Here is a 16865-nt window from a genome sequence, read left to right as displayed (position 1 = left end):
AGAACGTCACCCACCTTACAGCTCTCAAGAATGGATGGCGGGAGAAGGGAGAAGTGAGAAGGGCAGATGGGTTTTGATTATTCTGGGTGAAGGAACGGACTCAGCACGGGCCAGAAATACCCCAGAGGTGCGCGGGTCCTCGTCTGGATGTTGCTTTAAAAAACTGTTAACCAGAAAACTGGGCAGGGGAAGATCTGGATGGTGAATTGAGTCATACCTGGAAAAAAGGATGGTTGTCAGTCTCTCTCTCTCTCTCTGCCTGTCCGTTTGTTTGTTCCCACTCTCTATCTAATCATATGTCCATCTATCTACCCGTGTGTCTGTCTCCTTCTCCCTGTCTCTTTATCTAATCATCTATGTGGTTATCTATCTGTCTGTCTGCTTGCCCCTCTCTCTTTATCTAATCATTTATCTATCTGTCCGTCTATCTATCTCTTTGTCTATATATCTGTCTGTTTGTCTGTTTGTCCCTCTCTTTATCAAATCATCTATCTGTCTATTTATCTGTCTGTTTGTCCCACTCTCCTTATCTAATCACCTATCTATTAATCTGTCCATCTATCTGTATACCTGTCTATCTATCTACCTGTCTGTCTGTATGTTTGTCTCTCTCTCTCTCTCGCTCTCTCTCTCTTTATCTAATCATCTCTCTGTCTGTCTATATATCTCTATCCATCAGTCTTTCTACCATAGTCGTGGCGCACGACTCTGAGGTTGTCATTAGCATACTCGGGCAACCTGCCTGTCAACAGTGAATCCGATTTCGTATTATATTATACACGAATCATATTATTACACACGAGTATATTGTACACGAATATTATAATACACAAACATATTATACACGAATCATATTATTACACACGAGTATAATGTACACGAATATTATAATACACAAACATATTATACACGAATCACACGCGTATCACGAAATCGGACACACTGTTGACGGGTAGGTTGCCAGAGTACGATAACGACAACCCCGGTCGTGCGCTGCGACTATATCTGTCGATCTGTATGTGTCAGATTTATTCCCTGTTAATCTACCTATCTGTCTGCCTATCGATCTATCGTCTGTAAGAGAACTGCGCAGGGGTAGCACAAGATATTCTGTCCTATAAGGAAAATTCTCTCTCTCTCTCTCTCTCTCTCTTACACACCACTTCTTCATGACTGGCGCCATATTCTAGTGTTAATCTTAGCTCAGTGACAGATAATGACTGTGCTGTGACTCTACATCCTTTACATAGCACTTCTTCATGATAAGCACCAAATCGTAATGTTAATTGTTACACCCCAGTAGTCAAGATGGGGAAATGGCAACTTTAGGCGGAATTAGAATTAGTAGAGCATAATAACTATCCTCTGTTTACTTTAACTTGGCATAACGTTGCCCCCTCCAACCATACCCTATTTGATTGACCTGTGCAGCTGAGATGTATGGGGCGAGTAGGGTGTGTTTGAATCGTGGCTGCTGATTGGCCGCCGATGATTTAAATCTACACCTCTTCTTATTTTAACACACATATATTTATATTTTTAAACTGCCTTCAGTGCAATCTGCCAGATTAAATATGGATTAATTTCTGAAGCTGAGGAGGTAAAAATTAGCTTTTAAAATTTACTGTTATCGAAGAAAATTAAGCTCAATTATAAAGTTTTATAAAACGATGAGTGACGTTTGAAGCAAATTATCCACCCATGGCATACTTCCACGTCCGCATGTTGCACTGCATCCACCCACGGTGTACAGTCACAAGAAAAACTATTGTTACCCCCACGTATGTTCGATACGAAACGAACGTTAGCTGGGCTATGTGGGTGGGTCCTTGCTGTTCTCCCCTCCCCTAGCTAGTGTTGCCATATCACAATCCCATTACAATTGTTGGAAAAATGAGCAAGAATGAGCCATATGGCGGGGAAAAATATAGGAGGTGTTTGCGTTACCCTGAGCGCATCGCAAGGGACTAATAATGAAACTCAGCACGTTTATTATTTTCATATTATTCAACACTTATTACCAATAAAGTACAACAAATAAATTATTTTGAAGTGTATTAAATCTATAGGCATCGACTTTTTTTTTTTATTTTTTATGATAGTGTAGCAGGGGTGCACGAGTTCATTAGTTTGCTTTAGATGGGTGGTTAAATGCTTCAGATGGATACTTCAGTTAGTGGAATTCATGCGTCGACGTCTAGAAGCTGTTTTGGAAGCAGGGGGTAAGTATACAAAATATTAATGCAATGAGACTGAACATGTACTATTATTTTCCTTCTACCCAAATTTATTATATGTAGAAAGTAATACATATCATTATTACATTGAAATTTACTAACTTGGCTTGTATTGGCGGAATTACAATCATACGTCTGGCATGGGTGCATATACTCATTGCCCGTCTGCGTGTGTGTTGCCGACTCTACACCATTCTGTTATATTTTTATTTAATGAATTCGGTGCCAGATAATAAAAGGTATTGTCTATGCACAGAGGCCAAACGATCTAATTAGTTTTTATTACCTCTAGCACAGATTCTAATATCTATGTCTCACATAACCGACATTGATGGGTTTGTGGTACAAACTTTCCTGCCCAGTCATTTCACAACACTTCATCATTGTGTCATAGTTCATAGCTCTGAAGGGTAACGATAGTTTTTCTTATGACTGTACACTTACGTCCACATGGTGCGCTATAACATCCACTCACGGTGTACACCTACGTCCGCATGTTGCACTACAATACATGCCTGCATAATTTTACTTCAATGACATCATCGGCGGCCAATCAGCAGCCGCGAAACAAACACATCCTACTTACCCCATACATCTCAGCTGCACAGGTCAGTCAAATAGACTATAGAATGTGGAATTGTAACAGGAGATGAACAACAGAATTTGGTGCAAGTCAGGAACAAGTGCCGTGGAAAGAATGCAGGACCGTGGCATTATATTATTCTACCACAGAACTAATGGATATAAGCTGCAAAAGGACGAAAATACATGCCTATACACCCTTCACCTTACTTGGCCCAGATTTCCGTCCTTTTGCAGCTTATTTCTCGTAGATCAGGGACATGAAAGGGCAGTGCTACATCTCTACGGTTTTTACACAGCATTAATCGTGATCAGCATCATGTTCGATTATTAACCCACTGTTATAACTCAGCATTCAAGATGGAAAATGGCAATTTTAGGCCAGGTTGTAGAAAAAGATGTAGAGCCGTAGTAATGTCTTATTTTCCAGTAAAAGAGGTAGTGAAGGCTGTATCTAACCCCTCCAGTTCCAAAAGTCTATCCAAACAGCTGTAGTAGTAGTAGTAGTAGTAGTGTTGATGGTGGGTGTGGTACTGGTATTGGCAGTAGTATTAGTAGTAGTAGTAGTAGTAGTCCTTCTCTCTCCGTTCACCATTCTCCTTTCAGGGATAGGGAGGAATCTGTGGGACATTTGTATAAGCAGGCAGAGGAGTGGCCTGTCCATTTCAGTGCCACCGCGAGAAGGCGTCCCTCACTATACATACTCAATGGAGGACACAGGAGACTAAGCAACACTTCATCCTCTACTATGATGTTAACGTGTTCGCTGACAGGCAAAACAAATCGCTAAAGGAGAGCCATTACGTAGTCCTAATCAACGAGGATATGGCTTGAATCAATGAAAAATCAAAAGATGTAAGAGTACAGACATACAAGAAGCGGTGCCAATTTACAGCAAACCCGTCCCTGGCAGTCATTTTGGTGCTGACGTATAAACACAACAGGAAATCTAGTCAAAGATGACACATATCAAATCTGGAGTCAATCTGGTGAAAATTGACGATTTTATGCCCATTTGAAATGTTAGGCCAGACCCACCTGGCATTGACCCCCAACCGCTAACTGAGGGTGACCCCCCTAATGTAATGAGGCATGTTATAGGATGCATATTTGAAAGATGCGCTCTTTGGTTTCGGTTTCATGTTGGTATGACGAATTTGAAAGGAGTTATGTCAAGAAAACTTTTATTTTTTCATTTTTTGTGCCTACAGCCTGGACCTTGGCCCAATTTGGCCCCAAATTTAATCAGATGATTAAAATGTTATGGGCCATCATCCCTGTAATTTTAGTCAAAATCGCACCACTGGTTCTCACGTAAAGTTGTTAACAAACCGTCACGAATTGGCACGAGCATGTTTATAAGTTCATGACATTTTTATTTCAGTGTGAAAACCGCGAATTCTAGTGAAATTCTCACTGAGTATCACTCAGTTCAAACGTCCTAACGTTCACTCAACTGAGACAGTTTTCAGAACATTTTTCACTGTTTCATAAGTGATCATCCTTGCGCACGACATTAGTGCCTTCGCTGAGTGATTTATTGTGGACGTGTATCGCTCACTTTCTTTCCGTTGACCATTGAAGCAAGCATGGCCATCCCTCACCTCCTTTCATAATTTGAAGGCAGTCAGGATTTGATCGTCATGAGAGAAGGTTCGTGTACAGCGAGTTCCTGAAATCTCCACCTAGACGGTGAATCGGTGAATAGGTTTAGCATGTTTGCAGCGTCCTTCCTACGTAACGATGCCCAGTCATTCCATTTAGCCTCCTCTACTGACCAGTATTTCTTTTCGTTTTTCCTAGGTTCAAGTTTAGCTTTTGATTGAGCGAATGAGTGTATTCTCCTTGTTATTTTGAATTCATTTTGAGACTCATGTAACATAAAATTAATTCATTGTGATTGATAAATTCACAGTTCTTTTTCTTTGAGCTCAATGTAGTTAAACTCGTGTTTTATTTCTCCACAATTAGCTTATTTAGTTGCCACTCATAGTTTGCACAGACGCTTTACATTACTCATAACTGGTACTAGGCCAGTCCTTTTGTATTAAGCTTAAATCCGTTGTGCCAGCCAGGAGTTAATGCACCGGCAAGAACCTGTTTATTACTATTAGTATTAGTTATTGATTGTCAGGGGTGGAGTCACTTTCTCGAGAGGCTAACAGTACTACAAACAGCACTCGTGAGTAACTAGTCTCTGCTGTGTACTGTTGAGAAAGTTTATAAATTCTCGTCCTTAGAGAATCGGTGAAGTAAGCCGGCATAAAGTAAAACGTACTGCTTGATTTCACAAGTCAATTTTTGCCCCTATTTACAAGCAACATTTTTAGCATTATTAATTTATGAATTTACAAAACCCCGTGACATCTGGCGACCTCGCCAGGATGTTAACTCTTAGCCCTAAAGTTATAAATGAGATAATACTCATTCGTTCATACTTAGGTATTTATCATTAAAGTCTATAGGCACTGTCTTACTGGTGATTATTGATTCATAATAGTTTTCACAGTCAGTAGCTTTTTTTTAATTTTCTTTCTTTACCAGTTTAACTAGATAAAACTGGTCACCACTAACCTGTGCCTATATTCTTTACTCTTGATTATTGGCATTTCTCTGCAAAATAGCAGTCAGTACTTAGTCTTTAGTTCACTCAGAGTGAGTTAGCATCATGTCTACCAACGTCTATGTACAGGAAGTTAAAGATATGGGGCTTAGCGACCCCGAAAAAGTCAGAGAGTATGTACTCTATCGGTTTAGTTACGAGCAGTAACATGAGAATGATGCTCACGAAGACCGTCGAATCCAACGTGAACATGAGTGAGAACAATGCAAGTACGAGCAAAAACAACGTGAATATGAGTGAGAACAGTGCAAGGAACGTGAGAGAGAACGTCAGCATGAGTGAGAACAATGCGAAAGAGAAAGTGAAAACGAGCGAGAACAACGCGAGAGAGAACGTGAATACGAGCAAGAACAACAAGAACACAAACGTGCCGAGTGTGAGACATGTGAAAAACATGAACTTGAGATGCTGAAGCTCAAACTAGACTCCTTGGCTTCAGACACATCTGGTGCAGCTGGCCCAAGCTCCACAAGCACTCTCCCTGCACGTGTTCTGGCGACCTCACACATCAAGCTTCCTCCATACAAGGAAGGCGAGCGAATCGAGCCATTCATAACTCGTTTCGAAGACATGGCTCAGCTGTACCAGCTGGATGAGGCACCTAAGCGACTCCTGTTTCTTAGCTTGTTTGAGGGCCCTGCCCTCGGTATTCACCACAGAATTCGTGGAGACAATCTCACGTATGAGATGATGAAGGCCACACTCGTCAAAGCATACGGTCTCACAGTTGATGATGCCAAGAGTCAGTTTATGAGGGTGCGTTTACAAGAAAAAGAGACTGCCGTTCAGTTTCTTGATCAGCTTACTGCTTACTTAGATGAGTGGATGGAGAAAGATGAAACTCCTTCCACGTGTGAGGGGATAATCAACCTTATGTTGCGCATGCGCTAGAAAAGTCGTGGCCTGCTGAACTTATGGCTCAGCTTAAAATCTGCCAGGTAAGGGATGCCAGCCAAATGGTGAACAAGGCTGATGCGTTCTTCACTGCGTACAGGTATCAATCTCGTAAGCAGCACACCTAGAACAGGAAAGCTGACAAATCTGGGAAACTGTCTCAGACTGAACCCCAGCAAAAAGGCCGTTCCCAGAATAATGTCCAAGGTCCAAAACCACAGAAGAAGGACCAGGGGCAAAATATGCAGCAGCCTCTCTGGAAGAGGTACAACAAGTACCCTAACCAGCAGCAGTATCAGCCACGCAATCAAAGATCGGGACAAACCTTTTCAGCACCAGCCCCAGTGTATTGGAGGCAGGAGGTGAACGCAGCCTTCGTTCCTCAGCAGCAGCACGGTGGTGTCATCCCTAGCAGTACGGGTACTTCCCCACAGTTCACTAGTCCCCCAGCGAGAGTGAACCCTCCTCCACAGATGGTCAACGCTCCATCTTCCCAGACAGTGAATATGACACCTCAGACATCTAATTCTCAGGGCACCATGTTTGCCGCATCATTTATTCAGCAGCCTCATCAGTGGCTGGCTGCTTCCTCCACAGGCCCTCCCACAGGTAACAGTGCCTTCCTTGTTCAGCCAGAGTTTGTGGGAGGCATTCCTGTGAAGGTCCTGAGAGACAATGGTTCCTCAGGTTGCTCTGTCAGGCAGAGTCTAGTTCGGCCTGAGGAGTACACAGGTCGACAGATCCAAGCAAATCTTATTGATGGATCAGTGAGATTGTTCCCTGAGGCATGTATCCAGGTGGCATCTCCATTTTACACTGGTACGACAGTTGCAGTTGTCATGCCAGAACCTTTGTTTGACCTTATTATAGGCAATATTCAAGGTGCCAAGTATAGTTGCACCGAAGATGACGCTACACAGACTTCGGCTGCAGTAACACGAGCCATGGCTGAGGCTCCAAACTGTGTCACCCCTGTGACCATTGCATCACCGAAAGATCTGATTTGTGGTCAAGATGTTGTCCAAGAACAACATTCTGACCCAACACTTGCTGCCGTGCAGAAGAAACAAAAGGGTAGAGTGATAAAGCATTCACGGGGAGGTCAAGCCAAGTTCCTTCGCAAACAAGGACGGCTGTACCATAAGTCACGAACACCCCAGGGCGAGGTTCGACTGCAGTTCGTCGTTCCTGCTAAGTACTGCCAAGCAGTGTTAGAATGGGGTCATTGTTCAGCCTCAGGAGGTCACATGGGCAAAAGGAAAACCCAGGGCCATATCCGTGCTGACTTTTTCTGGCCAGGAATGGGGCCGGAAATAGATAGTTTTGTGCGTTCCTGCAATGTGTGTCCAAGTACCATCGAGCAGGGACATGTCCTTCATGAGCCGTTTGAATCCACACCCATGATCTCTGAAGCAGTTGAAAGAGAGGGTAGTGGTAATGTGGGTGCAGACCTGACGTCTCGCCTGTTGGCCCCACAGGACATATCATGTCCAGGGCCTGTACATACATATGTACCGTGGGTTAAGGGGAAAGTTTGAGAACCCCGTATTGACAATCTGAGGCTGTGTATGAATTACCTTGTGGAGTGTCTTGAGCTGTGGGCCTCTCTGAGGATTCCTGGAGAATGCACATTATCCACATGGGTGTTCACACCCACGGTGGGTGTTAAAATGTGACCTGCCCAAGACTGTAGGGATTCTCAGCTTCCTGTCATTAATCGTAAGTGTAGAGTTAAGTTAACCAGTAAACTGCCCATTCTCAGAGATTTGAGCATCCAGGAACTGGCACATTTCCTGGTTAATCTATCTATCTATCTATTGCCAGACGCCTCAATCCCGTTCGGGGTGGCCACAAACAAATCGCCTCCACGCCACCCTGTCCTCTGCCATTTCATTGCCCCGCTCCCAACCCAAACCACCCTCTCTCATATACCTTTCCACCCCATCCCTCCATCTCATCCTCAGCCTCCCCCTCCCTCTTCCCCCCTCCACCTCACTCACATACACTCTCTTCATCAGTCTTTCACCCTCCATCCTCTCCACATGGCCAAACCACCTCAGTGTATTCCTCCTAACGCTTCCTATCACATCCACATCCACACCACAACGCTCCTTTATATCCTCATTTGTCAGCCTGTCTCTCCATGTGACTCCACAGGCTCCTCTTAAATAACTCATTTCCACTGCTTTCACTCTTGACTTGTGTCCTTCCAACAACGTCCAAGCTTCACTTCCATACGTTAGAGTTGGTATCACAATACTGTCATGTAGTAACTTTTTCACTTCCATGCTCACTTCCCTGTTTCTTATCACTGCTTTCAAGGAACCAGCAACCTTTCTTCCTTGCTGTACCCTTTCAAGCATTTCACCCTCCAAACCTCCATCTTTACTCATCACACTACCCAAGTACTTAAACGTACTCACTTTTTCCAATTCCTCACCATCCAACCTCACTGTACATTCTCTGACTTCACTTCTCTCGAAGACCATAACTTTACTCTTCCCTAAATTCCCCTTTAGATTCTGTTTCTTACACACTCTCCCAAACTTATCCACCAAGCCTTGCAGCTCCCCTTCGTCTTCACTCAACAACACAGTATCATCTGCAAACAACAGTACAGGAAGTTTCCAAACACTACCCTCTCTCACCAGGGCCACTCCAACATCCACTACCCTACCTTGTAGCTCTTTTATTACCCCATCCATGTACAGATTGAATAACCATGGAGACATGACACATCCCTGTTTCAACCCAATCTTCAAAGAGAAAAATTCACTCAGTTCACTATCCACACACACTGCAGCCTTAGCACCATCATACATACTCTTCACAGCATTCAACAACCATCTGCTCCATATATTCTTAATATTTTCCACAATCCTTGTCTATCCACCCTGTCATATGCTTTCTCCAAATCCATGAAAGCCGCATACAACTTCTTTCCCTTCTCTAGAAACTTTTCCACTAAAGATCTAAGACTGAATATCTGATCTACACAACCTCTTCCCTTCCTAAACCCTCCCTGTTCTTCTCCAACTAATTCCTCTGTTCTTTCTCTAACTCTGTCAATAAGTATCCTACCATACACTTTTCCTATTATACTAAGAAGACAGATGCCCCTATGATTGCCACACACTTCTTTTTCCCCTTTTCTTTTGTACAAGGGAATAATTATACCTGCCTTCCAATCCTCCGGGACTCTACCTTCCTCCTAGGCCAATCTGCACATTTTCCACATCCATTCTACTACTCTCTCTCCCCCATACTTCAGCATTTCACCACAACACTCCATCAATTCCAGGGGCTTTCCCAAATTTCACTTTCTTCATTGCTTCCACAACTTCTATCCTACTGATTTTTTTTCCTGTCTTCTCACCTCCCTCTTTCCCCCAGCCATTCCCCAGCCTCTTATACTCGCATTACTTCCATCCTCTATGTTCAACAATTCCTCAAAGTTTTCTCTCCATCTGCTCACTCTTTCTCCCTTCTCCACTAGTAATCTACCATTTTTATCTTTCACTCCCCTGCAAACTTCACTTCCACCCTGTCTTACTCTTTTTACCTCTTTCCAGAACATTTTCTTACAGTCCCTCCACTTTACACTCAAGTTCCTTCCAAATTCCTCATCTGCTCTCGTCTTACTCTCTCTTACTAATCTTTTCACCTCTCATTCTTTCTACATATAGCTCTCTCTTCCGCCTCTCAAATTCTTCCACGCCCCTATTGCTCATCCATTCATTGTATGCTTTCTTCTTTTGTGCCACAGCCTGTCTCACCTCTTCATTCCACCACCCTGTTCCTTGCACACCCCTCCGTCTTCTCTTCATCCCACACACCACATCACATGCTACACATATTTCTTCTGTAAATATCCTGCACACACCTTCCACGTCCCCCATCTGCTCCAATTCATATTTGCCCAATCATTCCTCCACTTCTCTCATATACTCTGCCTTTTCCTCATCCTCTTGTAACCTTTCCACTCTCCTTATAAATACTCCTTCTTCCCGTCCTTTCCTTCTTCTATTTCTCCATCCTAAATGGACCTCGATTCTGGCCACCAAGAAGTAGTGGTCAGAAAGTCCACTCCCCCAACCTCTATAAGCTCTTCCATCCATTACACATTTTCGTATCCTTTCATCCGCACACACATAATCAATCATTGCCTTCCTTTCATTCAGTTCACCACCCACCCTTCTCATCACTCGCCATGTATACCTGTGGATCATTTTGTGCCTGAAGAGGGTATTGGCTATCACCAACCCCCTCCCAGCACAAATGTACACTAATGCACTGCCATTCTCATCTATCACAGCAGGCACACCCCACTCACCAACTATTCCATCCACCTTCACATTCCCTACTTTACCATTCATATCACCCATCAAAAACACTCTCTCATTCCTTCCAAACTTTTCCATGCACACTTCCACATTTGTCCAGAACTCTTCTCTCACTCTGCTTGCACGATCTTGCGTTGGTGCATACACACACACAATCGCCCACATTTGTATTCCAACTTTCAATCTTACCCACACAATCCTTGACCCAACTGATCCATACTCTCTTATGCTCTTCTTCCATCTTTTACTCACAACTAAACATACTCCTTCTTTTGCCCTCTCATTCTCACCTACTCCTGCACATATACCCCATCCATACTCCCATTCTCTCACACTCTCACCTCTTCATTTCGTTTTAGTTATTCCGCATACATCAACTTTTGCACTCTCAAGCACCTGGACAATCTCTCTCTCACCTCATCATTCGCTCCCCTTACATTCCACGTTCCGATTACCATGTCCTTTGTCCGGTCCTTGGTTAATAATGTACGTTAACCAGTGAACTGCCCGTTCTGAGAGATTTGGGCAATTCAAGAACTGGCACGTTTCCTGGTTAATAATGTAAGTTAAACCAATAAACTGCCCGTTCTGAGAGATTTGGGCAATTCAAGAACTGGCACATTTCCTGGTTAATAATGTAGGTTAACCAGTAAACTGCAAGAGTCTTAAGAGAGTTGAGCAATCCAAAGACTACGTTTTCTGGTTAATAATGTATCCATTAATAGAATAATAGTGTATGTTTTGTAACATAAATACTGATTGCTAGGCAGAGAGAGAGAGAGAAATGACACGTTTGATGCTCCACCTTGACTGCTTTTGCAGGTGCAGCTGGTGGGTGCAGCATTGTCGTGGAGATCAGCTGATCGTCTCTGCCGCATGCTGCCGCCTCTTCTCTTCTGCCTCGTCGTCATTATTTACTATTGTATTACATAATTTTACATGTAGGCACAGTTACACCACAACTGTTACACCTACACCGTGTATTACATACATCACGCTACAAAAAAATTAGTTTATTAATATAAATGTAGCAAACTTTTCGCTCAGTTTGACCTGAGTACAGGATTTTTCACCGTCGTCACGAAGTTTTTTCCTCAAGCTTGCTTCTATTAACGTAAATACGAGGTTTTTACACTCATGGGCGACTGTGATTTTTCTCCTGTAGCAGGGTAGTACACACACCACAGTGTGAATCTTGTGTGACTGAGTTAGGACTTATATGTATGTATATCGAATTTCTTTTTTTTTGAAGAAAAAATTTGGTTTTGATGGGGCGTAATGTCACGAATTGGCGCGACCGTGTTTATAAGTTCGTGACATTTTTGTTTCAGTGTAAAAACCGTGAATTCTAGTGGAATTCTCACTGAGTATCACTCAGTTCAGCCGTCCTAACGTTCACTCAATTGGGACGGTTTTCAGAACATTTTTCACTGTTTCATAAGTGATCATCCTTGCGCGCGACATTAGTGCCTTCACTGAGTAATTTATTGTGGGCGTGTATTGCTCACTTTCTTTCCGTTGACCGTTGAAGCAAGCATGGCCATCCCTCGCCCCCTTTCACAATTCGAAGGCAGTCAGGCTTTGATCGTCGTGAGAGAAGGTTCGTGTACAGCGAGTTCCTGAAATCTCCACCTAGACAGAGAATCGGTGAATAGGTTTAGCATGTTTGCAGCGTCTGTCCTATGTAACGACGCCCAGTCATTACACTTAGCCCCCCTCTACTGACCAGTATTTCTTTTCGTTTTTCCTAGGTTTAAGTTTAGCTTTTGAGTGAGTGAGTGAGTGTATTCTCCTTGTTATTTTGAATTAATTTTGAGACTCATATAACGTAAAATTAATTCATTGTGATTAATAAATTCACATTTCTTTTTCTTTGAGCTCAGTGTAGCTAACTCATGTTTTATTTCTCCACAATTAGCTTATTTAGTTGCCACTCCTAGTTTGCACAGATGCTTTACATTACTCATAACTGGTACTTAGGCCAGTCCTTTTGTATTAAGCTTAAATCCATTGTGCCAGCCAGGAGTTAATGCACTGGCAAGAACCTGTTTATTACTATTAGTATTAGTTATTGATTGTCAGGGGTGGAGTCACTTTCTCGAGAGGCTAACAGTACTACAAACAGCACTCGTGAGTAATTGGTCTCTGCTGTGTACTGTTGAGAAAGTTCATAAATTCTCGTCCTTAGAGAATCGGCGAAGTAAGCCGGCATAAAGTAAAAGTTACTGCTTGATATCACAAGTCAATTTTGCCCCTGTTTACAAGCAACATTTTTAGCATCATTTATTTTTTAAAAATTAACAAAACCCCGTGACACAAACAAAAAACAGAGAGACAGATAAACAAACCCAGTGAACGCAATACCATCAAAGTAATTAACATTCAAATGAACCTTGATTACCACTACTACTACTACGCACCACCACCACCACTACTACTGCTACAACTACTACTTCACACCACCGCCACCATTACCCCTACTACTTCTACTCGTACTACTACAACTTCACACCATCAGCACTACCACCGCCACTACTACTACTACTGCTGCTACACACAACCACCACCATCACTATTACTACTACTACTGCTGCTACTACTACTACTACTACTACTACTACTACTACTACTACCACCACCACCACCACCACCACCACTACTACTAGTACTAGTACTACTACTACTACTATCATCACTGCTACTACTACTACTACTACTACTGCTACTACCTCCTCTGCTCCCTCTATTGCTACTACCACCACCACCACCACCACCATTACTACTACTATTGCTACTACCACCACCACCACCATCATCATCACTACTACTACTACTCTTAGTCTATTTGATTGACCTGTGCAGCTGAGATGTGTGGGGCAAGTAGGGTGTGTTTGATTAGCGGCTGCTGATTGGCCGCCGATGATGACACTGAAGTAAATGCAGGCATGTATTGTAGTGCAACATGCTGACGGACGTGTACTACGTGGGTGGATATTATAGTGCAACATGCGGACGTAGGTGTGCACCGTGGGTGTACACCGGGGTGGATAATTTATTTCAGAACTCACTCATCATTTTCTAAAACTTTATAATCAACTTTTATTTTCTTTGATAACGTAAACTTGCAAAGCTAATTCTGACCTCTGCAGCTTCGGAAATTGTTCCATATTTAAACTGGCTGCGTATATTTCAGACAATTTAAAAATACTGTATAACTATATATGTGTTAAAATAAGAGAAGCTGTAAATTTAAATCTTTGGCGGCCAAATCAGCAGCCGCAAATCAAACACACCCTACTCACCCCATACATCTCAGCTGCACAGGTCAGTCAAATCGGTTATACAACTACTGCTACTACCGATGAGGCAGAATCAAGTGATGTTGGTGCATACTCAAGAAAGGGAGATCGCTCTGTGAGTGGAATGTTAATGGCTGTGGTGAAGTCAAGGTCGTGAGTCATACACCACACCATCTCCTGCGTCCAGGTCGTGCCGCTGCGGGGAAACGTCATCACCACTACGCCATCTGGCCGAAACCTGGCCAAGAAAAATGAAAATCGTAGGAAAAATCGTCCTCTAAAAAAGAAAAACAATGAATGAGCTGACTGGGGATAAGAGTTTCATGTCGCCAAATTTGCAACTATGGAAGAGAACGATGAGAAGACTGTTTTACACGTACAAATCCAAGAATTCCTTAACCCAGCGTAACGTAATGGTAAACTGAAGCTCACTTACCTCCCACCCCACGAAATTAGGAGAGACAGAGCACAGCTAGACTCGAACTGTGTAGCACAGCCCTCTTCCAGTAAAGTACCCAGTCATTGTGGGAGTCTTATATGACCAGAATTCTTGATGGAATATCTCTAGGTTTATCTCTTACATGAATTTTATTTTTCTTGAATTTTGGACCTCCCAGACATGGCACGAAAAGGATAAAGAAGAAGAAGAAGGAGAGAGAGAGAGAGAGAGAGAGGGGAGGGGAGGGAAGGAGAGAAAAGCTCCGACATTTGATGAACCACGTTAAAACTCAACTGCATGTTTATTGTAAGGAACAAAGTTAGTCATCACTAGTCATATAATCTTTAGATCTCTGATTTTTCTCCATCGCCAGAAATACAGTATGTCTTATTTACTTACACGTCACGGTGGTAGGTTGGTGGTGGCGACCATCATCCACTCACCTAATGTAGTGCTGCTTACATCCTCCTTCACCTTTATGAATAATTTTCTGTGTCTGCTCTTCTCTCCTCCTATTTCTCCCATCCTTCCTGTCACTTTGATTGTTACTCTTTCAACTTCAGGTGGCTCTAAGCTGCGTGACAAGCCTAATGGTTTCCTTTAACCCAGGAAACCATTTATACTTCTGGGTGACAACCATATAATCAAATAATGGGGTGATGTGCGCCTTCTATGATGCCCTTGTTAACTGGGTGGAGAGTGGTTGCTTGCCTGCGGTTAATGGGTCTGCTCAACAACCTACACGTCACGGTGAATGAGGGTAGGGGAGGGGGTAACGGGTGGTGGATGTGGATTGAGGATGAAATGAAGGTGGAGTGGGGAACATGGCAGGATCAGTGATGAGGAAGATTCAGTCTGGATAATACTACTTTGAGTGAGGTTTATGGAGTAGGTCTTTTTTATTTATTTATTTATTATTATTTTTTGTTGCATCCGTTACGTGAGGCCCAGCAGTCTTCCCACGTATCATACACCTCCACATGTCACCATTTCGGCACTAACGCCCACCGTCTATACTGAATACATGGTAGAGCCACCGTCTATACTGAATACATGGTAGAGCCACCGTCTATACTGAATACATGGTACAGCCACCGTCTATACTGAATACATGGTAGAGCCACCGTCTATACTGAATACATGGTACAGCCACCGTCTATACTGAATACATGGTACAACCACCGTCTATACTGAATACATGGTACAGCCACCGTCTATACTGAATACATGGTAGTGCTGTTGCATACAGGACTTGGTGTATTGGTTATAGCAGGGGTGTTTTTACGACATATCGGCGGGTCTTATGGTTGACCAGGAAGTCTGCTTTAACAAAATTCAAATCCTTACACCGTTCCTTGCAACTCCCCCTCCCCCGTCTCTCTCTCTCTCTCTCTCTCTCTCTCTCTCTCTCTCTCTCTCTCTCTCTTTCTCTCTCCTTTTGTGTGTGTGTAAAGATAATCGACTCAGTTTCCCCCCCCCCCTCTCTCTCTCAAATCTACTCACCTGAACTGGGCATATTTATCAAGGTACAATCTGCAGTGCGGTGGCAGGAGGTACCTCCCTGGTCCAACCTCCACCAGTCCCTTATCAAATGATCCGAATTTCGTCTGTAGTTCCTGCTGGATCTCCGGGGCCAAGGGGAAGGCCATCACGGGGCAGGAGTCTCCGTTACCAGCCATTTTTTAGCACTGTAAATGTAAATAAAAGTGTAAGTATGAGGGACATATTACAGGGAATAGCGCAGCACTTGAAATACATCTGGTGGTATCTTGTGTCCACAGGAAATAGGAAATATAGACAGAGGGACACGCTTCCAGAGTTGACCATTTGCATAAATGAAGGACTGGGAGTAACGGATAACTCTTGCATTAGAGAGTTGGACAGAAAAAGGATGAGAGTTTGTTGCTACATGAGTGCTACGCGCCCGTTGTAGAGGTGGAGGGATGCAAGCAGACAGTTCAGAGGAGCAGTGACCATTGAAGTAGCAACGAAAAGAGATAATGGTGCAACAGTGCGGCGAAGAGACAGAGGTTGAAAGGAGCCAGTAAGAGTAGGAGAGTTAATGTGCAGTCTCATCTCTCCGCCGGTCCTGGCTCAGACTCCGACTCCAACTTATGTGCATCTACCATCTAGCCAACCTTCAGTCAACAGTCTGTCTGCCACTCCTTCCATGCCTTCCTGCTCCTGTTTTGCTCCCTACTCTTTGATACTGAATGTGCATGAATGTATCTATCTAATGTATGTATGACTTTTCGGCTTAACGGCCAGTTTTATGGCCGATAGCCAGTAAATAAGAAACTGCTCACCAGATCGGCCATGTATGCCCACTACTACGTTCACTGTTGTTCATGTTCGTTCGCACCTCTACCCTGAAAAATATGTTGCTGAACCCACTAACACTTCGAAGCCTCAGTTACATCTGTTCATCCTTTAATTTGTCTTCTCAGC

At 43.3% G+C, this 16865-nt stretch overlaps 1 pseudogene; it reads right to left on the bottom strand.

Moving 5' to 3' along the window:
* LOC145418114 (uncharacterized) overlaps positions 1–16096 on the bottom strand; it is a 43021-nt pseudogene extending 26925 nt beyond the window's left edge.
* Between the last annotated feature and the right edge of the window lie 769 nt (positions 16097–16865).

Source organism: Coenobita brevimanus, chromosome 112, assembly GCF_032717465.1.
Source record: "Coenobita brevimanus isolate Jiangsu-jjx chromosome 112, ASM3271746v2, whole genome shotgun sequence".
Classification (NCBI taxonomy): Eukaryota; Metazoa; Arthropoda; class Malacostraca; order Decapoda; family Coenobitidae; genus Coenobita; species Coenobita brevimanus.
This window is presented reverse-complemented; position numbering and strand designations above follow the sequence as displayed.